The sequence below is a fragment of the Pecten maximus genome, chromosome 9 (assembly GCF_902652985.1).
Source record: "Pecten maximus chromosome 9, xPecMax1.1, whole genome shotgun sequence".
Classification (NCBI taxonomy): Eukaryota; Metazoa; Mollusca; class Bivalvia; order Pectinida; family Pectinidae; genus Pecten; species Pecten maximus.
In genome coordinates this window covers 9,016,436-9,041,634 of record NC_047023.1, presented here as the reverse complement: position 1 = coordinate 9,041,634, position 25,199 = coordinate 9,016,436, and the positions used below count along the sequence as shown (strand labels likewise).

The following is a 25,199-nucleotide window of genomic DNA, read 5'->3' as shown; positions in this document are numbered from 1 at the left end:
TCTCTCCCCTTCCCTCTAATACCTCCATTTTCCCTCACCACCTCTCTATTTCCCCCTCACCTCCTCTCCAGTTCCCCCTCCCCTTCCCTCTAATACCCTCACCACCTCTCTAGTTCCCCCTCTCTCCTCTCTAATACCCTAGCCTATCTCCCTCTCACCCCTCTCTAATTCCCTAGCCTATTTCCCTCCCACCTCCCTAATTCCCTCACTCCTCACCTGTAACACCTTGTCAGTCCCCCTCCCCTCCTCTCTAATACCCTAGCCTATTTCCCTCTCACCTCCCTAATTCCCTCACTTCTCCCCTGTAACACTTTGTCAGTCCCCCCTCCTCTCTAATACCCTAGCCTATTTCCCTCTCACCTCCCTAATTCCCTCACTCCTCCCCTGTAACACTTCATCAGTCCCCCTACCATCCTGTAATAACAAGTCCATGGTAGAGGGGGACAGTTAATTAATTACACCATGACTAATCCACATCATTGCTAATGGTCTTTAACTAATATATATCTGACAGTGAGCTGCGAGCTGCTATATCAGATCTGCCCCACACTTACTAGTCCCAGCACCTAGAGAGCATGTAACAGATAGACAAACCTCGTATCTCTTATGCAACATATTAAACAAAAAGTTTGAAAACAAAATCTGAATCTGCTCAATGTTAAAATTGACACACAGGTATTTTCGGCTATTGGTAGTATGAATAATGATATTGTTTGTCCTTACTCAATGTGCTTGACCAGGTGAGCGAACAAGTCTTCACACCTGTACACACACACAGGTAACACTGACCTCATCACCATAACCGGGGCTCTCACGCTAACTCCACACACACCTGTGACCCTACTCGTTGTGCCCCTCTACATAAATGCATGTGCACTCAATAATCGTAATCAGCTGCATGCATGCACGGACAATCTTAGGAACAAGCAACTTACCGTTAATTCTTCCGAATCAGTTCCCTTCCACAAAGGTTTAAAGCTTTGCCGTATATATAAAACCGTAGTCACGCCATCAGTATAAACAACGTAGTAAAGTTGATAGTAAACATTTATGTGAGCGTCAACCAATCAGAAGCGAGCTTAGCTCTGCTCAGGTCCCGTGATCTAATAATATGACACTAGAAGCTGGGGCCAGATAAAATGGAATCGTGCCGCGGCAGGTTGTTTGGCGGTTACCTGGGATAGGGCCTCACATTCCCCCAGCTGTGATCTCCGTCCAGCCGACGGGGACACAATACCTGACCTCTAGCTACCTGCAGCTCACCTATTCAGGCCATTCAGTGTCCGAGACTTTTTACCCAATTAAAATGTCCATTGTGGAACGTGTCAGGGTGACAGCATGTAAAGTGGATGTCTGGATTTGCTGTGTAACTCTTACACATCAATTTACCACAGAACTAATAGACCCTGGGTCATTTAAAATATATTTCATCTTTTATTGAAGCACTGTTTCTTAGAATTAAAAATTTACCGCTATCAAACCCTGAAAGGTTGTTTTTTTGTATACATCAATCAAGTCTGCAGAAACGATCATATTTCAACACTTACTTTTTCAACAGAAGGATGAAAAACTTTCATCTTTTGATAAGAAATTTCCCTCCAATTATATTTTAAATTATTGCAATTGGATCTTGGAGAAAATAGCATGATACATATGACATCAAGATGAAGTGTTTGTGATGTATATTTGTTGTGTAATACTTACAAGTACTTAAATTTCAAGACCAAAGTGACACTCCTAATTTGTGGGGTAATTAGAGCTAATAGGCTTCTTGACGATGTGTATTTAGAGCAGGGTGGGAGGGAATCGTGATTACAGGACAAATTCTTATGAAGGTATTTTTGTTATTTGTTAACAATTTCTTTCAGAAGAGCTTGTAGAATATGATATACCCAGGAATGACTTTTCAAAATTGAAATGGGTGGAAGACTGCAATGGAAAAACAGCCTTGAAACTCCAACCAATGCTAACATAAAATATGACGATCGCATCACACAGAAAAAATATTCTATTGTTTCTGTAACATTGATTAATAGTAACTGTGGAAATAAAATTGGATAGGGTACTTGTCCAAGATATGTTCATGTACTTTTTTCAAGTCTGTTATGAAGGTACTGTATTTCAAGGCCTAAAATTTTGCACAGTAATGCTTCTACACATCGATATAGGATTCTCAGATGTCACTTGTCTTTAGGGACACTCACAGGATTGTTAATTAGGTAGTGTAATGGTAGAAATCACACATAAATACAATGACTGTCTTCAAATATTCATTCACCTTTTGACAACATATATCAAACATATTAAATTACAAGAGATATGAACAGCTACCATATTTCTCCCTCCCTGGAAATCTTCTGAAATCTAGATTTCAAGCTATATATATCAAGCAGAAATCATTTTTATCAATAATGAATAACTTTGTTACCATCACCTGTGCTTGTCATTCATGCTAGTCTGATTGGTTATGAAGGGGAGGTAACTTTGGTATCAGAAGGGGAGGTAACTTTGGTATCAAAAGGGGAGATAATTTGGTATCAGAAGGGGAGATAACTTTGGTATCAGAAGGGGAGGTAACTTTGGTATCATAAGGGGAGGTAACTTTGGTATCAGAAGGGGAGATAACTTTGGTATCAGGAGGAGGAGGTAACTTTGGTATCAGGAGGGGAGATAACTTTGGTATCAGGAGGGGAGGTAACTTTGGTATCAGGAGGGGAGGTAACTTTGGTATCAGGAGGGGAGGTAACTTTGGTATCAGGAGGGGAGGTAACTTTGGTATCAGGAGGAGAGGTAACTTTGGTATCAGAAGGGGAGATTACTTTGGTATCAGGAGAGGAGGTAACTTTGGTATCAGGAGGGGAGATAACTTTGGTATCAGGAGGGGAGGTAACTTTGGTATCAGGAGGGGAGGTAACTTTGGTATCAGAAGGCGAGATAACCTTGGTATCAAAAGGGGAGATAAAATTAGTGGAAAGATTACAAGTAAGATAACTTAAGAGATAATTATAAGGGGAGATAACTTTGGTTAAGAGAATTACATGTTGGAGGTAACTGTTGTGTGAGGGTTATGAGGTTAGGGAGCTATGGTTGAGTAAGGGAGGTAACTATCATCTGATGATAACTTGACTTTACAGACAAGATATTGTGACAGCAGAGTGTTGCTTCAGACTTTTCCATGTCAAATCTCAGTTAAATTATGCAATAAAGACCTTGAGCACGGACATGCATTCAAATGTTTGTAAACACCTTTAAATCAAACTTATGTTAAACTATGTAATATATACACCCTATGTCCTTGCATGGTATCATTACATCCCTGTAATAAGGAAAGCAACTGTTCCCAGATTAATTCTGGGAAAGACTAGGTCAGAATAAAAGAAAACATTTCAGGTAAAACTAACCTGTTGCATATCTTAAGATTAAAAATAAGACTGTAAACAAGTAAAAAAAAACCAAAAAAACCAGACCAAATTCTCTCGCATGTCCATTCCACTGAATGTTAGTTTCCTGACAACAACTCCCCAGCCTTGGAATGCCCCCCTCGTGGCATTATCAGTTATAAATCTGTGCAACACTAAAGAATACGTCACGGAATACTGACACGTATTTAAACATTTGTTTACATTGGTTCAAAGTCTTATTTCATTTTTATGTATATATTTCTTATCTATAATAAAAAGTGACTCATTCTACACTGTACGTACTCAGTAAACCTTGAGAACGTTCGTTAACGTACACGACCGATGACACGACTATCACAAGGACACTATCGTCCTTTTAAATATCTAGAAATTAACAACAGCTTTTTAATTGAGTTTTCTGCAACTGAATGCTTTTTTATCAATTCACACAGAAGAACACCTCGTTTCACAATACAAGTTGAATGTAATTGTATGTTTAAAGATTTCTTAGGTGAAGGCCTCTTGTAGAGAAAAGCCTGGGAAATGTTTTATAGAAGAACTTCTGTTTACTAGAGTTTCCCGATATTGCCTAAAGCTGAGACGTTTTGGTCTCTTTGGTTGAGCCTGATGGAACGTAAATGACAGAGACAGGTAGGACTTTATTTGACCTTGAAACTGTGAAAGGATTAGGACTTGATCTGACCTTGAAACTGTGAAAGGATTAGGACTTGATCAGACCTTGAAACTGTGAAAGAATTAGGACTTGATCTGACCTTGAAACTGTGAAAGGATTAGGACTTGATCTGACCTTGAAACTGTGAAAGGATAAGGACTTGATCTGACCTTGAAACAGTGAAATGATAAGGACTTGATTTGACCTTGAAACTGTGAAACTGTCCTATCATATACTTGGATGAAACGAGATCACTTTGGTCCAAGTGGGTTTGGTTCTATCAGACCTTGACCATTTCAAATGAGATGAATGGACTTTTTGCCAAATTGCAATTGTTAATTTTGTAGTTTGTACTGATGGGTAATAACAGACATATTGTTGATGACCAGACACTCATTTGGTAAGCCAACAATTGTTTGAACCCACTTTTACCTTAACAATGGTTGGGAAAGCACAAACAATGTGATAGGGTTGATGGGGGGAGTAGGAAGAGGGGACAGTGGTCAGAAAAGTAGAAACCAGGGAAAAGGGACAATAAGTTGGAAAGATAGAAACCAGGCAGTATGGACAATGGTTGGAAAGATAGAAACCAGGCAGTATGGACAATGGTTAGAAAAATAGAAACCAGGCAGTATGGACAATGGTTGGAAAGGTAGAAACCAGGGAGAAAGGACAATGGTTGGAAAGGTAGAAACCAGGGAGTGGGGACAATGATTGAAAAAGCGGAAACCAGGGGAAAGGGCAATGGTTGGAAAGGTAGAAACCAGGGAGTGGGGACAATGGTTGGAAAAGCGGAAACCAGGGGAAAGGGCCAACAGTTCGATAAGCAGAAACCAGGGAGCATTGACAATGGTTGGAAAAGTAAAAACCAGGGAGAAGGACAATGGTTGGAACTAGGGAGCATAGACAATGTTAGAAAAGCAGAAACCAGGGAGTATGGATGATGGTTAGAAAAATAGAAACCAGGGAGAAAGGACAATGGTTGGAAAGGTAGAAACCAGGGAGTGGGGACAATGATTGGAAAAGCGGAAACCAGGGGAAAGGGCAATGGTTGGAAAGACGGAAACCAGGGGAAAGGGCAATAGTTAGAAAAGCGGAAACCAGGGGAAAGGGCCAACAGTTCAACAAGCAGAAACCAGGGAGCATTGACAATGGTTGGAAAAGTAAAAACCAGGGAGAAGGACAATGGTTGGAAAAGCTTAAACCAGGGAGCAAAGACAATGGTTATAAAAGCGGAAACCAGGGAGCATTGACAATGGTTGGAAAAGTAGAAACCAGGGAGTGGGGACAATTATGGTTAGAAAAGCGGAAACCAGGGAGCTTGGATGATGGTTGGAAGATTAGAAACCATCTAGTAAGGACTGTGGTTGTAGAAGTAGGAACTAAAGAATAGATGGTGAGGCAGTTCAAGCAGAAACCAAATGGAAAGAATGGCTGGTAATTAAAGCAGGCACAAAAGAGTAGACACATTTCCATCGTTAAACTGACACAAGGTATTGGCGAATGGCTGGCAAAGCAGAATCAGGAAAGCTTATAATGAATAAAATGACTGTATCAACTATCCAGGAATCTTCAGACCAATTGGGAGTCTTTGAAATGTCATTCAAAAGGTTTTCATAATCTTATATCTTGGGCTTGTCAGTTCGGGAGTGTAACTTCCAGCAAACTTGAGATCACCAATGTTAAATACGCCTGTTCACTTAATTGAATTGCTGCATTAGATTGTAAGATAGGTTAAGATGACCTTCCTTTGGCAGTGTTCGAGAACGTTCCTCTCTCATGAAATATTAATATTCATTTGACTCATCCATTGAGCATTATTCCATACATATTTATTTTTATTTAATTGCCATCTAAATTATTATATTCAAAATCAATTCTGTATATTTGGCAAGAGACCAAATGACTGAGTTTGCATGCATTACAAAATGGATATCGGTCGCAGCTTTTTACACTTGTGATCGTTCAGTATAAACAAACAGATGAGAAACGGATCTGTACACGTTGAGAATTGGTTTTATATAGTTCAAGGCTACAACTCTGCATTAAAGTACAGGTTTTTGAAGCCTATGTACGCACAATTAACCAGCAGACCCTGTGCAGCATATATAACACCCATTTAATACACCCATTTACATTTCTATAGAAAAGTAGAAAGCAGTCCATTATGATGCTCAAAAGCAACAAATCTAGTACATTTAAAGAAATTAGCACAGGGTTTAAATGTGGAGCGGGTTACAATGACCTACTACAATGGATATGGAAGACGGCACAATAGAGGTAGCGTCACGCTGTCAGCGCTTTCGCCAGACACAGACAAATCATAGCAATTCTCCAGCTATAAAAAAAAACTTAATTGGCCCAATTTGAATTTCTCAGCGGACACTCAGAGAATCTCTTTACAAAGCAAATCTGCAATTTCTACATTATAAATATTATATTACCTATAAACGTTTGTTTAAGCATAATAGAGGCCAGTATAGATTACAAACGCATCAACAACACAGTTTATATTGGTGTTTGTTAGATTCAGCAAGCCAGGGGTGTTTTCAACATAGTGTTTTGATATCCAGAAGTGGTTTGTCCTCATTACACAGGTTCTGGTTTTGTGACAATTGTTTCCATGGTAACAAAGGATGAGCAGTATAACAAATGTACATGTTGAGATGAATTCTCATTGTAGATAGCAGGCAAACTCACGTCTAAGGTAAGGAAGACGGTGAGCCTCACAAATCATTGGGATATTTAGGACAAGGCCCGACTGGCATGTGAAGAGATCTGACCAGGCATAATGAGACATGGGTGTGACTTACCTGGACAGACAGGTGTACGACCAGGTGTACAGCCAGCTCTCTACAAATTGATTCTGATTCACGACATTTGTTGACAAAGGCCACTGGTCAAGCACAGTCTGGGATTAGCTGACCACATATTACATAACTTTCGTAGGCATATTACACCACAAACTAACTGTATACCACAAAGTTAGAAGTGTCCCTATCTTTGGGGTGAGCAGCTCTTGTTAGCCAGCAATTAAATGTTTCCCATAGGATTCAGGTAAATTTTTCAAAATGATTCAAGTTGTTTTACATATAGGTACACTGATACTAGTGCATGTAGATACCATTATAGGCCAGGGAACTCAGCAAATCATCAAAATGAAGGTCACAGAAATGGATTAAAATGAAGGTCACAGAAATGGATCGTAATGTAGGTCACAGAAATGGATTAAAAAGAAAGTCACAGAAATGGATTAAAATGAAGGCCACATAAATTGATTAAAATGAAGGTCACAATGGATTAACATGAAAGCCACAGGATTGAATTAAAATGAAGGTCACAGCAATGTATCGTAATGTAGGTCACAACAATGTATCAAAATGTAGGTCACAGAAAAGATCATACTCTAGAAAAAAGATCAAAGAAATCAGATTGAAAAGAACATGAAATAGTTACTTGTTAGAATCTCACAGACCTGCCATTATTTTGGAGGCTTCAAATTGTAATACATGTAAAAGAACTCCTCAGTATTTTATGTACGAATTAATGGAAATGGGTTAGTGGCACAGGATTAATGACAAGGATTTAGTGGCACAGGATTGGTATTGGTTTAATGGACAAGAATATTACAGGATTATTAGGGACCATTGGACAGGATTGCCCCAATTGTCAATACAAAGTTCTACTCCAGCATAGAGGTATCGTTCTTTGAAGGATTGGGTACAAAACGGAAATACATGGGTGACATTTTTCATCATACATATGACGCAATATCCTAATCTTAAAACGGCAGATCACTGAACTATGACCTTGACCTGATGACCTTGGCTTCCTTATTCAGTAGGTCAGAGATTATTCAGTGTGAGCCAACCACACAACTGATAACAGTAGATAAAACAATGGCCGCCCTGATCATATATAGGGTTGTAGTGTGTAAACGCACGTACACATATAGTAAATATACAAACATAGGTAACTCCACATTATTACACCAGGTAACACCCAGACTCTTACACCAGGTAACACCACACTCTTACACCAGGTAACACACACACTCTTACAACGGGTAACACCCAGACTCTTAGACCAGGTAACACACACACTCTTAGACCAGGTAACACACACACTCTTACACCAGGTAACACTACACTCTTAGACCAGGTAACACACACACTCTTACACCAGGTAACACTACACTCTTACAACGGGTAACACCCACACTATTACACCAGGTAACACCCAGACTCTTACACCAGGTAACACCACACTCTTAGACCAGGTAACACACACACTATTACACCAGGTAACACACACACTCTTACACCAGGTAACACTACACTCTTAGACCAGGTAACACACACACTCTTACACCAGGTAACACTACACTCTTACAACGGGTAACACCCACACTCTTACACCAGGTAACACCCAGACTCTTACACCAGGTAACACCACACTCTTAGACCAGGTAACACACACACTATTACACCAGGTAACACTACACTCTTACACCAGGTAACACCCAGACTCTTACACCAGGTAACACTACACTCTTACACCAGGTAACACTACACTCTTACACCAGGTAACACCCAGACTCTTACACCAGGTAACACTACACTCTTACACCAGGTAACACCCACACTCTTACACCAGGTAACACTACACTCTTACACCAGGTAACACACACACTCTTACACCAGGTAACACACACACTCTTACACCAGGTAACACTACACTCTTACACCAGGTAACACTACACTCTTACACCAGGTAACACTACACTCTTACACCAGGTAACACTACACTCTTACACCAGGTAACACTACACTCTTACACCAGGTAACACTACACTCCTCTTACACCAGGTAACACTACACTCTTACACCAGGTAACACACACACTCTTACACCAGGTAACACTACACTCTTACACCAGGTAACACCCAGACTCTTACACCAGGTAACACTACACTCTTACACCAGGTAACACTACACTCTTACACCAGGTAACACCCAGACTCTTACACCAGGTAACACTACACTCTTACACCAGGTAACACTACACTCTTACACCAGGTAACACTACACTCTTAGACCAGGTAACACACACACTCTTACACCAGGTAACACACACACTCTTACACCAGGTAACACTACACTCTTACAACGGGTAACACCCACACTCTTACACCAGGTAACACCCAGACTCTTACACCAGGTAACACCCAGACTCTTACACCAGGTAACACCCAGACTCTTACACCAGGTAACACCCAGACTCTTACACCAGGTAACACTACACTCTTAGACCAGGTAACACACACACTATTACACCAGGTAACACTACACTCTTACACCAGGTAACACCCAGACTCTTACACCAGGTAACACCACACTCTTAGACCAGGTAACACACACACTATTACACCAGGTAACACTACACTCTTACACCAGGTAACACCCAGACTCTTACACCAGGTAACACACACACTATTACACCAGGTAACACTACACTCTTACACCAGGTAACACTACACTCTTACACCAGGTAACACCCAGACTCTTACACCAGGTAACACACACACTATTACACCAGGTAACACTACACTCTTACACCAGGTAACACCCAGACTCTTACACCTATACATCATTTTCAGTTTCAATACCTAAACATGCATTCTACATTTACTGCCATGCAATGCTGCATGTTCGCCTTTTGTGACCTTATCTGACCTTGCTTTCTATGGATTACATGTACATAAGATATTATGGATCTAGAGTCTTCTACTGACAAGGAACAGATGTACAAGATTCATTATAACAAATTATTCCTGTAGCATTAAAATCAAGGTATTAACGAAGACATATAACCATAAACACTCGATAGATATGTGCTGTAACTCCGTACCTTACTCTGGTTTGTTACTTAATACTATACATTACTTACCTGGTAATTTAAGGTTTGATTATTGACATCCTAACATTGTTTCAGTCATTGATTGCAGCTATATAGTCAGCCAGCTGTGGTTAGGTTTTGGTGAAATCGTACCATGCCTGCCATCTATAATGAAAAATATATGCAAAATACTATATACTGAAATACGAAGACCTAGTTCAGGAGCAACCATACTGAATATGGATTGACCTAATTAAAGAGCTAAAAATAGATTATTGATCACGCTAATGAGTTGTATAGTCAGGCGGATAAGATGGTTGAAATGTCATGGAGTTGGAGGTACCACATATTTATCTGACAATAGGCCTAATAAGCCATGGTAATAAGTCTACCCATATGTATTGTGCTAGAGTCAAAATTGACTTGCTGCAAATAAATGAAAAAAAAAACCAACACTTTTCTGTCAATTTTTACATGCTGCCTTCCTACCCCCCCCCCCCCCCCCCCCCCAACAGAAGACAATCTAGATACCATAACAATGGACGCCCCTGTTGGCAGGCTTGTGACATTATGCTGTAGTCACATGCATAACAATATCTATCATGTGACAGTTAGACAGCAAGGATGTCCATTTCTATCGTCCATGTACACGTAGACTCGTGTAGATTGGTGTTTGGGTGGCACAGTGGTAGCACACTTGCCTTTCACCTAGGTGGCAGGGGTTCGACTCCACCGATCAAACATGAAAAGGTATGGGGTCACCTGCTCGACCATGCCGGATTTCTCCGGGTACACCAGTCCCCCCCCCCCCCCCCCCCCCCAGTTATATAGGACCCCTCAGGCTCTTCTATCCAGGACAAAAAGAGTGATTAATATAAGATTGTTGTAAATAAATTGAGTTTATTTTACATGTATAGATATTTGTCAGGACAGCATCCAACCCAGGAGTGCAGAAAATCAAAAGGCATGACAGCCATTTATAAAGTTACAAGTGACACTTGGAACATTGTCCCCAACACATTTGCAACAGGGATGACAAAAACTGGGGCCAAATTACCTAACAATGAATTAATTACAAAACATCAGGAAATATTCAGGTAAAGTTAAAAGTCCTTTTGATAAAGTTTAAATTATGCATTCATCTTTTGAACTAAATTATTTTTAAAATTTGTTTTTTAGTTTTTATCATGCGCTATCAATCAACGCTAGACGTTTGTTTATACATTTATCAGGAAACAAAGTCATGTTACAAAGCTAGACCATGTACATCATTAAATTTGTTTTTTCTGTATTTACCTGAATCTTGAATTTGTAAATTAGGAAGAAAAAATCAAACCATGAAATTTAATATATGCATCAAGTTTAGCCATCCAATAGAAAACAAGGTTGTATGCACGGTTTGAAGGTTACGCATATATCAGCTGACAGTTATCAGGAATCAACCTTGAAAGCAGAAACAAACAAAATTTTCATGACTTTACCAGCTATTGTCAACTGTTCAAACAACAATGAAAAACGCCAATATTTTTTCAATGGCTGTAAATTAATCTTGAACAAATATTCGAGACAATGACTGTTGCCATGGTAACCCCAGTTTAAATACTTGTTTATAGATTTAGCCTGTACCCGAGCCTTTGAAGCTCGTCAAATATGGTAACCAGTCTTTTGTTACGGGTCCGATATTTTATTACTTAGCTACACGAGTATTGAACTGTTGTAAATGGAGCGAAAAAAAAAAGCAATTACAATCACATGTTCGCATAACTAATTAGCACTTAATTTAATTTGCATATGATTAGCATATGATTATAATGTATCAAGTTTACTAGAAACCAACTTTACCGTCCGAACAGTGCAACAGGAAGGAAAATTAAATTATTTTATTCTGTTGTGACTCAATGTACAACAACCTTTTGCTGACATAAACCACTAGAGTGAAGGATATCGCCTCTAAAGCACATTTTGTCCCCAAAGACCATTACAGCCCTGATTCTCTAAGTTTCCTGGAGTGATTAGGCACCAAATCCGTAAAGGGAATTAGTAATGAAACATACTATCCGTGCTAGTCTCCAACAAGCGCCCTCTCACTCTGTAAGTGGGCATACTAACTCATTGCTGGAGGGAAATTCCCACAAGGAAGCTGGCAAGGTGACCTGTACCCACAAGTTTTACACCATTAGGACGTGATGCCCTACATAGCACAATTAGCAGTTCATCTGAATTAATAGTAATTAGTTTAATTACTCGTTAAATTCTTAAATTGATAAAAAAATATCATTAAAAGTATGACTCCATTTCGTTATCTGATTGAACGCAAACGTACAGAAAGTTCGTTTTCCATGGGGTGATATTTTCAAAGACACTATTGAAGATGGTAATTTTATAACCAAAAAATTTACTCTGAACCAGAAGGCCAACATTCAGTATTTTGTGCCCGTCATCAGACTCCAGCCATCATACCCCAGGATCATGTGGGCCAAATCAAAAATAGGAGCCATCCATTTTGTATGTCTGGAAAAGCGATCTTCCAATATTACACCATGCTGATAATGGTTTCTGGTAACTGATGAGATATAATTGGCAAAGACCATATAGAACAACAATTTGTGTTGCAACATTTGTATTGGTGGTGAAATAGTATGTGGGGCAGTATTACATGATGAAATGGTATGTGGGGCAGTATTACATGGTGAAATAGTATGTGGGGCAGTATACGTATTACATGGTGAAATGGTATGTGGGTCAGTATTACATGTGGGTCAGTATTACATGGTGAAATAGTATGTGGGGCAGTATTACATGATGAAATGGTATGTGGGGCAGTATTACATGATGAAATGGTATGTGGGGCAGTATTACATGATGAAATGGTATGTGGGGCAGTATTACATGTGGGTCAGTATTACATGTGGGTCAGTATTACATGGTGAAATAGTATGTGGGGCAGTATTACATGATGAAATGGTATGTGGGGCAGTATTACATGATGAAATGGTATGTGGGGCAGTATTACATGGTGAAATAGTATGTGGGGCAGTATTACATGGTGAAATAGTATGTGGGGCAGTATTACACAGTGAAATAGTATGTGGGGCAGTATTACATGGTGAAATAGTATGTGGGGCAGTATTACACAGTGAAATAGAATGTGGGGCAGTATTACATGTGGGGCAGTATTACACGGTGAAATAGTATGTGGGGCAGTATTACATGTGGGGCAGTATTACATGGTGAAATAGTATGTGGGGCAGTATTACATGGTGAAATAGTATGTGGGGCAGTATTACATGTGGTGCAGTATTACACGGTGAAATAGTATGTGGGGCAGTATTACATGGTGAAATAGTATGTGGGGCAGTATTACATGGTGAAATGGTATGTGGGGCAGTATTACATGTTGAAATAATATTTATTTGGGTCAGTATTACACGTGGGGCAGTATTACATGGTGAAACAGAACATGGGGCAATATTCAACAGTGAAATAGTCTTTCGGGCAGTATTTCAAGGTGAAATAACACATGGGGCTGTAAACCATTAAACCTATAGAAAGCTCTGTGGTCAATTCTGCTTAGTACATAACATAAGTTACAGCATAATATGATTTAGCTGTCAAAGTCAGGTCACACCATGCTGACCGTTTTGAGACCTTTTAAACCTACAGGCTTCTGTGGACTCGCTCAATCCAATGTTAATCTATATTACATTTAAATGTTAGGCAAGTTCTGGGTTAAACATGATTAAAAAGCATGAATGGGCTATAAGATATGATGCTACGACAGTCCACCCACTTCTGTATAATACAAATGATATTCATTGAACAATTTATGAAAGATTGGATTAAACAGAAGGCAATATTATTTTTATTACATTTGGCATATGAATTAATGAAATGTCATGGACAAGTATCGATAATACCAGAGTGTCATATTTCACCCCCGACAATTACATTACGGCAGAAACCGTAATTCTCACCAAGGATGTTGTACTGGGGCAGTTTATTTTGCAGCCAAACGGATAGATAGTCAAAGGGAATACAAGAATCCTGACAAATGTTAATTCCTGTTATTGTGAAGGTGATAAACACTCAAGGTGACAAAGCTGGTAACACTGGCCTCTCACCTAGGCGACCGGGGTTGGATTCCCTGATCAGACGTGAAAAAGGTATGGGGTCACCTGTTCGACCAACGTTGGTTTTCCCTGGGTCTACTCTGGCTTTCTCTCATACTAAGACCTCTCGCTCACTTCCATCCGGTCCATGGCAGTGTGATTACTATAGGCTGATGTGACTTGTTTGGCAATGGCTGTAAAATAAACAAGTATACTGCGGGTATTGCTAAAGCAATACATGTCCCCTATTGACCTCTATTAAGAATAGTAACAGTGACCTTGACCTTGAGCCAAAAACTCTAAAACCTCATCTGTATAGCTACTCATGCTGAAGTTACATACCAACTTTCACCTACACACCTTGAAACATGACCGAGAAAAGAGTGGAAAACTGAGAGGACAGACGGACGGATGGACAGATGGATTAGGAGGAAACATAGTCCCCCCAATTTTATCAGTAGGGGACTAATAACGTTAAAAAAATAGATAAATATAAACATACCCCCGTCTGCCAATTGAAATGATCTAGTTCCTCCATAGATCTTCTGACCTAGGGTAGTATGGATGTGACTTGCCTGTCACCGGCTTCACAAGTACACAAGTTGAGAATATATACAAGAGTGAAAATGTCAGCATTAGGGAAGCTAGAAATCTATCAGTATCCCTTTCCTTTGTCCTCCAGACAATTTGGTGACAATTTTTTCCTAGAGTGCAAAAGTGGAGGAGGAATGAAGCTATTTATATGGTCCATGATCAATGTTGTAGACATGAAATCCAGAGACAATGTCTAGAATGGCTGAATCAACACGATGATGAGGGTCATTAGTAGTTCGTTTCGCTGATTTACTGTCAATGACATCTTAAACTCCGTAACTCGTGAGCCAAATGACCATCTCAAGTCAAATGACCGTCTGGAATTTTATCTAAACTGCTTTTTTGAAATTCATCAATGTTATTTACTACATTAAATTTAAACAGACTGAATAATTAAGACCACAAGACTGCGGAACACTTTATTATATTTCAAATTCAAAAAGAAATTCTTCAGAATATATTTATAAGCAAGTTTTTATGAGTGGACTAACCGTGAAATTAAAATTACTCTGACCATTCAAGTCCTGGAAGGTGGGAGACATTGGAAGTCCTTGACCAGCGTCCAGACAAGAAAGAGTGACAAGTTGCTGACCAGTAGATATCGTTATTAAGACACTATGTAATTATGGACCCTGTCATTGGGTTTTAGCACTGATCCATCCTGATGTGGTCAGTTCCTCCATCTAATGACCACTGTCCACTTCACCAAAGTATGGTCAGTTTTACGAGATGTAAACAAAAATTTTTTTTTTGAAAAGATCAGTACAAAAATTGGCCAATTGAAAAAACCATGAGAATACATGAGACTTTCATCAATATGATGTGATTTTCAATATGTTTATTACGTAAAACAAATTTGTGTAGGAGTTTTTTATGTCCCTAAGATAAGTGTTGAATCCATCAAGCTGTATAGTCCGGGGGAAAAATCACAAAATCAATGGAAATCTCCTGGCCTGGCCAAACCTCTTTTCACAATTGTCCTTGGCAACCCAAACAGAAAGTAAAATTGACCATCTGCGAGACACTTGTTTCCACTATGGCGGGGAGATAGGGAGAATGTCCCTGCTGGACGTTTCCGGGCTATTAGATGTCTGGGTGGACACGGCAAACAAGCAGCCATCAGGACCTCGTTACTCCTGATTAATCGTATAAAGCCGGCACCCAGTAAGGTTTCATCTCCTTTTCTGTTACACAAATTCTGATTTAGACTCTGTGTGTAAGTGTAGTTAACTCCTCCCAATATCTTCTTACAAAAAATACTCTAAACTGTTATAATAGTATTCTGCCTTACATAGAAATTAAACCCTGTGAAATGTTCCGCCATAACCTAATCGCCCTGTGTTAAATTTTTTGGACATCTTACAGGCGGTGACAATGAAATGAAAGACAATATTTTGACAGATTTTTTTTTACCTTAATTTGATGTGTACTGCTATAACTGCAGTTTCTATCAATAATCAAAAATGTGCAGACGTCTGTTTGTGTGTGTTTTTCAAAAAAATTTGAAGGTATTTTAATAAATGTAGATTATAGCTACACTTTTTCGTCAAGTTGCTGGTGATTTTTGTTCCGTCGGAGAACATCGCTTTCCACCTGTTTTACGATGTCAAGGGTACAGGGTATAACTGACACATTGATATCTGTCAAACCCCACACAGAGGTCATGACATTGGCTCGCTTTATCATTATACAATGACCTAGGAAGAAAACATTTAAACCACAATAGAAATCTCAATGTGACATGAGGAAGTGTTTGAATAAAAATCCCCATCTGTGTCATAATGAAAAAATTCAATTACAAACATCAGACCAACAGGGTCCATTTTATGACCAAATCACCATCTTCTAAAGGTTTAGTGTCATGTCACACATAATCTAAATGTATTGCCAACTTGAAGAGTCTCCTTGACAGAGATCAGGTGCCGTATTAGAGTTTGTTAGTCTAGTTCAGATATGGCATACAAAATGTGGAAAACCTTTTACAACGGACATTGTGCAGGCAACAACTTTAGAATGGGCCAGTGGGCATTGCAATCACGTGTGATTAGCAAGTACTTAGGTCAATACTTCGGACCATTAGCTGGTTACAAATGACTTAGGGGGACAACAATGACCGTCAATTACTGTCAGGTGAATTGGATGTAGGTACTAAGCACGGTACTTACTACCTTAATTAGTACAGATTAGTTCGGAGTGCTACAAAAATGGAGCAATTGCTTCAATTAGTGGCCATGTTCTGTATATGATTTGGTCACTGTGACGATTAACTTTCTCTCAAGGGAAAATTGGGTTTGCCACTTGAAGGCAATAGACTTGTATTTTGTAATGGTGCTGAGCTTGGTATGATGAAGGGTGAGAAATATAATCAGTAATATACCACTGATCTTATAATTAGATACCTATGGGTGTTCCAATTGACCAGTACAGAAAGTGACCAATCAGACTTGAACCACTGACCAGTCTTATCGATACCTATGGGTGTTCCAACTGACCAGCACAGAAAGTGACCAATGACCAGACTTGAACCACTGACCAGTCTTATAGATACCTATGGGTGTTCCAACTGACCAGCACAGAAAGTGACCAATGACCAGACTTGAACCACTGACCAGTCTTATAGATACCTATGGGTGTTCCAACTGACCAGCGCAGAAAGTGACCAATGACCAGACTTGAACCACTGACCAGTCTTATAGATACCTATGGGTGTTCCAACTGACCAGCATAGAAATGCTTAGACTTGATACCACTGACCAGTCTTAAGATACCAATGGGTGCTCTAACTGACCAGCACATCAAGTCCTAGATTCCTGTTCAGAATGACCAGCTTAGAATATCATGACCAATGCATACAGAATCTCAAATTTACTTTATTTTCTTCATTCAATATTTTATAATTCATTTTTCTTCTTTTGTTACATTTTTCTTTAGGATAAAATGATGCTCGAGGGGGACAATGTGTTGAAGTACCAAATAAAACATCTGCAACATCGGCCCCCTCCCTGCCCCTTTCTCTAGTCATTGTAAATCTAATTTCTGACACCTTACACAAAGCCCCTCCAATGTTCTCTTGCATCTGACATGGTTTATATCAAAATCCCTTACAAAGCCTCTCCTCATGTTTGAATAGCTACAATGATTGAGCGGATATTTGATTGGATAACACAAGGGTCCTCCATACTGGTAATTACCTCCCTTTGTAAGGGGAATGGTCACAACTAGGGGGCAGGCCCATTACACAACGCACACATGCATGCTGGGAGCTTTAACAGAACTCTGGTCATGTCCTTGACATATTTCCAGACAAAAGTATGCTATATGTAAGCTGAAGGACATGCCACAAGGGCCGCTGGGAAAAGGACAGATAAAAACACATGTTGTGTTGACTATTGTACATGTGTTGCCTCTGGCCAGGTGTGTCAGTTTACCTGGGGAGAAACTAATCACAATACCTGGCCAGGTACAAAAGCCGAAAATGAAATATGCGTTGAGATGTAACTTTTGATAACCATTGATGAGAAGTGTGCCGGCCGTGGTCAGTGTGAACATGTTAATCCTCTAAATCTTACCTTGGATAACATCATCAAGGTGTTAAGGGGTAATGTTAGGTAACAATGAAATTAGCCATAAGTACATAACACAGGAGATTTTTTCTAATCAGGAGTTTATCATGGACTGTTCCACATGACCGCACACGTTAAATTCTAACTGCAATGTTGATTTCCTAATTTAGAAAGCAAGGTTACAAAATATTATATTTATAAAAAAAATCTTTGCTTTGATCTCTGGTGCCTAAGGCCATTATTGCCAGGATTTAAAATGCAGATGAATTAGATAATTATTAAGATCTTTAAATAACACATAATGTTCCTTTTATTAAAGTTAATCTTGTCAAGTTTAACAAAACCTAATCCGATGTATAATCTGTGATCTAATAATATTGTAGTACTATTATATTAGATAATAACAAATATAGGATATTATTATCTGTAACAATCAATTGTACATTGATTATAAAACTTCAAAAACATGTAGCAAATAGCAAATATAGTATTTGTTAGAATTAAATCTATACCATAATAGATCAATAGGCTTATACTCAAAGAGAAAATAAATACATCCAATTTTAAATAATTCAAACGGTTATTACCAGCAAGATGTGTGCATTGTCATATATAAAGTATGTAGTTACTTAACAGTAGATTATAAGCTAATAATAACACAGTAATTGAAATTGGCTAAATATGAAGGCCAGTATTTTAATAAAGATTGTTTACTGTAAGAAAAGAAGCTTTGATATTAGGTAGGGGGATTGATATTTGTCAATCAATATGATTTCTCTTACCAACACTATATATCAATGCAATATTACTAATTGCAAATGCGATTTTTTTTTTTAATATCTTATGCTAATTAAACATAATTTGATTGCATATCAGAGTTTTATTGATTTCAATATATGTGTAACAGGAGAAAGAGAAAATGACAACCAGACTGGGGTTCGAATCCAGGACCCTCCGAACTCTAGACGGACACACTACTGTCTGAGCTACCTGATCGTCGACAATCGACCCTCTCCAGTTCCGCTACATATGTATACCGTATATAAATATATATACATATTCAACACAGAATCGAGCTACCAATAAAATATTACTTATTCAAGAGGTTCCTTATAGCTTTATGTAGTACTTCTATACCTATATGTAAGAGTACTATTTTGTATATGTATGTAGAGGGAGCCACGGCAGCTTAGTCAGTACCAGTAACTTAAACTCGGGTGAAGATCCGAGATGATTGGTTTAACACTTCCTATACCCGTGTTGGTTTTCGTTTCTCGGGAAGCTGAGAAACGGACCGGTCTGTGCTGACTTGCGGTTGTGTCCTTGGGCAAGACACTTTACCCTTGCTGCTCTGGATGGCATGTGACTAGTCTCTCGTATGTTGTTCAGTGAGGTAGTCACCAGCTACTACAAAGAGACTCCATCTAAAAATGAACCTGGCTGTTCATGGGGCGATAAACCCAGCATACAAACAAACGAGAATGTATAATATTATGTAAAATGCCAAGGAAAGGAGGAAATAAAAAAGAATTAAAATTGAAAAAAAATGTCTCCATCTTTCTCTAGTGTCAGTTTATGAGTGAGAAGACTTATTAGAAATCTATATTCATTTGTGGACCTATGAATTTAGTTTTTTGCAAATAAGATATGTTTCAACAGTGGAATAATAGAATGAATGCTTTTAGAATAAAACTACGATAAACACGGTAAAGTCAATAAAAACAAGAGATCCCAGAGGGATCTTGGCGCCCACCATTGAATGTTCTTCATAGGTTCCATGTCAGATTGATCTTTTCCCTACTTTTCTCTTCTTCTAAGTCTTACTAATCTGTGTAAATTCAGAAGAAGCCTCTAGTACTTTTCAAACAAGGGCAACCTATATATAAAATTTAAGATTTAGGCACCAAGGGGAACCTATACATGGAATTTGAGAAAGATTCCTTCAGTACTTTCTGAGAAATAGCGATAACAAACTTCAATTGTCAAAATCCAAGATGGCTGCCTGTTGGCCATGTTGTTTTCCGATTGGTCTCAATATGCATAACTAAACATCGAGGGGAACCTACATATGAAATTTCAGGAAGATCCCTTCATCAGTTTCTTACAAATAGCGATAACAAGTTTCAATTTTCGAAATCCAAGATGGCTGCCTGTCAGCCATGTTGTTTTCCGATTAGTCTCAAAATACAATATGCATAACTAGGCACCAAGGGGAACCTACATATGAAATTTCAGGAAGATTCCTTCAATACTATCTTAGAAATAGCGATAACAAACTTCAATTGTCAAAATCCAAGATGGCTACCTGTCGGCCATGTTGTTTTCTGATTGGTCTCAAAATGCAATATGCATAACTAGACACCGAGGGGAACCTACATATGAAATTTCAGGAAGATCCCTTCATCAGTTTCTTAGAAATAGCGACAACAAGTTTCAATTTTCGAAATCCAAGATGGCTGCCTGTCGGCCATGTTGTTTTCTGATTAGTCTCAAAATACAATATGCATAACTAGGCACCAAGGGGAACCTACATATGAAATTTGAGGAAGATCCCTTTATTATTTTCTTAGAAAAAGCGATAACAAACTTCCAATTGTCAAAATCCAAGATGGCTGCCTGTCGGCCATGTTGTTTTCCGATTAGTCTCAAAATGCAATATGCATAATTAAGCATCAAGGGAAACCTACATATGAAATTTTAGAAAAATCCCTTCAGTACTTTCTACGAAATAGCGATAACAAACTTCAAATGTCAAAATCCAAGATGGCTGCCTGTCGGCCATGTTGTTTTTCCGATTAGTCTCAAAATGCAATATGCATAACTAAGCATCAAGGGGAACCTACATATTAAATTTGAGAAAGATCCCTTCAGTATTTTCTGAGAAATAGCGATAACAAACTTCAATTGTCAAAATCCAAGATGGCTGCCTGTCGGCCATGTTGTTTTCCGATTGGTCTCAAAATGCAATATGCATAACTAGGCACCAAGGGGTACCTATATTTGAAATTTGAGGAAGATCCCTTCAGTGCTTTCTGAGAATTAGCGATAACAAACTTCAATTGTCAAAATCCAAGATGGCTGCCTGTCGGCCATGTTGTTTTCCGATTGGTCTCAAAATGCAATATGCATAACTAGGCACCAAGAGGAACCTATATATGAAATTTGAGAAAGATCCCTTCAGTGCTTTCTGAGAATTAGCGATAACAAACTTCAATTGTCAAAATCCAAGATGGCTGCCTGTCGGCTATGTTGTTTTCTGATTGGTCTCAAAATGCAATATGCATAACTAGGCACCAAGGGGAACCTACATATGAAGTTTGAGAAAGATCCCTTCAGTACTTTCGGAGAAATAGCGATAACAAGAATTGTTTACGGACGGACGGAGGGACGGACGGACGGACGACGGACCACGGACGCAGGGCGATTTGAATAGCCCACCATCTGATGATGGTGGGCTAAAAAATTACACCAAAGACCCCTAGTAATTAATTATGAATAATTAGACAGCTTTCTATAATATTTATTGATCTTGATACAATGATAATCAAAATTCCATTGATCAAACTTGTCATAAAATATTAGAATTTTTTTTTTTTTCTAAGCATGGATCGATTCCATGCTGCCAATCCTGGACGATTCTGTAATGGAGAATACGGATTTGTACCTGAATGGTTGTAATCGATAATAACGAATCAGGTACTGTTCAATGTCAGCTTGTCCCACGGACCCTGGTGGTATTTTATCTTCATCCTTAGATAAGGCCATTTCCAAGAAGAATGTGATTTTCTCATTGTAATTATGCCCGATGAATATTATCTCGCTATCAATATCTCAGATAAAATCATAAAATAGACATTTATTAACGTGCTCTGACTACAGCCAGGGTCAAACGTCACATATTCGAATACAAGATTCACCTTCTCGGCTTTTTCACATTTCAGAACTTGATTACTTAATCAATACGTATGATGATACAGAAATTCAATATGCAAATTAGGTGTTACATGTACGCTTAGCTTTAAATATCACCATAGGCTGCCGTTATCAATAGCTGATTATATTCCAAATCGCCATAGTAACACATTATTTTTCCCCCCCTGGTTCCGATTATAGCCATTAATGTTTAGTTTTAGCTTAATGTCTACTATCAGGTTTTTTTGTATTTTCTTGACGGTCTCCAATAGCTCCGTTTATAGAAGCCCATCGCCTGTATAAATGGTATTATATGCGTACACTAATGGACAACAAAGGCCATATTCCACGGTCATAACACCTCATCAGTTTTCATCCCCGGGCAAGAAGCAGGCCCTAGGGACCTGTTGTGTCAAGAAACACGAGTTCAAATGACAATTAAGAAGAAGACAGTTCTTTATGACAAGATTCTGCCAATGTCGGATGACTTCTAGTCGGTAAAATACACAAAATTGAGGAATATTGCCGAGTCAGCACATCAGAGAGTTTGAATTACAATTTTGCTTAAATGTTCACTCTTTTGTTTCATAATAGTTTATCAAGAATGTTCTTCAAAAGCATGATGACCTTATTTTTTTCTTGATTGTATCTAGGACAAAACCTTTAGTATCAGACTAAAGAGAGAAAAAACCTTTAGTATCAGACTAAAGAGAGAAGTAAAACATCCAAGACAATGGGAGGCTTCTTACACAGACGATTAATGTCAAATTTTTGAACTTGAATGCACAGAATTGATGATTGATTCAAAAAGATCACTCATTAGAAAAATATAGTCATTCTATCAGTATTATTGAGTGTATGACAAACTCAGGAAAACCTCTTGTGATGTACGGACAGATAAATAAAACTACTAAATTACTAAATTCTATCAAAGAATAAATCTCTATTAATGAACTAAGTCTCTATTAATGAACTAAATTTCTATTAATGAACTAAATTTTTATTAATGAACTAAATTTTTATTAATTAACTAAATTTGTATTAATTGACTAATTCTCTATCAAAGAATGAATCTCTATTAATGAACTGAATCTCTATTAATGAATAAATCTCTATTGATGAACTAAATCTCTATTAATGAACTAAATATGTATTAATTGACTAATTCTCTATAAATGAATAAATCTCTATTGATGAACTAAATCTCTATTAATGAACTAAATCTCTATTGATGAACTAAATCTCTATTAATTGACTAAATCTTTATCAATGAACTAAATCTCTCTCAATTAATAAATCTCCATCAAATGAACTACATCCTTACGATCGTTACAAAATCATCATCAATGTTGTCATATTTACAAGATATTTATATAAAACTGACATTTCATACAGGCCCGTCTACAATAGATCAGATTTTATATAGCTCTGGTTGACTTGCGACTAGGACAGAGTGTTCTATGGAAGCTTGCACATCAGGGGACAAGCTGGTGACCAGATCAGGACAGCCATGTCTGTCTCTCGGTAGGGTCAGTATGTTAATGTGTACTTGTAGGGTACATATTGTGAAGGCGGATGTATATCAGACAAGCTCTTCAGAGGAGTCCTCTCATTGTCTTAGCTAGGTAGGTAGACGATACATCAGGTGTACTTTCTACCTCTCATCTCATTGACCGTGCCAGTGTGATGTCAACCTCGGCTGTAAATCACGACCCAATGATAACTGACCAAATAAAACTGACAAACCCTCCTATTTCCGATTCGTTCATCTTGCACATCCTGACAGAAGAGAAAGATTTCAGACCAGGTAATGAACCAGCTATTCTACTGCAGTACACTAAAGCATACCATTGATTAAAGGTGAATCCATCAACACTCATACCTTCCTCATACCAGCCATTCATAGCTTCAACTTTATACAGGGAGACTGACAGGGTCTACCTGAGAGTACACTTTTTCCCAGGTTCTGTCTACAAGATGTACAATGTACATCCAAATTCTGATAACTTATAATGTTCTGACATCAAGACTCGAACAACTAGACCTATACACACTGTTCCAACATTCAGACAACTAGACCTACACACTGTTCCAACATCCAGACAACTCGACCTACACACTGTTCCAACATCCAGACAACTAGACCTACACACTGTTCCAACATCCAGACAACTCGACCTACACACTGTTCCAACATCCAGACAACTAGACCTACACACTGTTCCAACATCCACACTCCAACAACTAGACCTACACACTGTTACAACATCCAGACTCTAACAACTAGACCTACACACTGTTCCAACGTCCAGACTCAAACAACTAGTCCTACACACTGTTCCAACGTCCAGACTCAAACAACTAGACCTACACACTGTTCCAACATCCACACTCCAACAACTAGACCTACACACTGTTACAACATCCAGACTCTAACAACTAGTCCTACACACTGTTCCAACGTCCAGACTCAAACAACTAGACCTACACACTGTTCCAACATCTAGACAACTAGACCTACACACTGTTCCAACATCCAGACTCCAACAACTAGACCTACACACTGTTCCAACATCCAGACTTTACAACTAGACCTACACACTTTCCCAACATCCAGACACAAACAACTAGACCTACACACTGTTCCAACATCTAGACAACTAGACCTACACACTGTTCCAACATCCAGACTCAAGACAACTAGACCTACACACTGTTCCAACATCCAGACACTAACAACTAGACCTACACACTGTTCCAACATCCAGACTCTAACAACTAGACCTACACACTGTTCCAACATCCAGACTCTAACAACTAGACCTACACACTGTTCCAACATCCAGACAACTAGACCTACACACTGTTCCAACATCCAGAGACTAACAACTAGACCTACACACTGTTCCAACATCCAGACCCAGACAACTAGACCTACACACTGTTCCAACATCCAGACTCAAACAACTAGACCTACACACTGTTCCAACATCCAGACCCAGACAACTAGACCTACACACTGTTCCAACATCTAGACTCACACATCTAG

The 25,199-nt window shown here is 38.7% G+C and overlaps 1 protein-coding gene across 1 annotated transcript in view; it reads right to left on the bottom strand.

Moving 5' to 3' along the window:
• The window catches only part of LOC117335247 (semaphorin-1A-like), a 46,368-nt gene extending 45,308 nt beyond the window's left edge, over positions 1–1,060 (bottom strand). Inside the window, exon 1 of the mRNA XM_033895252.1 lies at positions 936–1,060. The gene's annotated coding sequence lies outside the window, so the exon portion shown is untranslated. The remainder of the gene's footprint in view (positions 1–935) is intronic.
• Between the last annotated feature and the right edge of the window lie 24,139 nt (positions 1,061–25,199).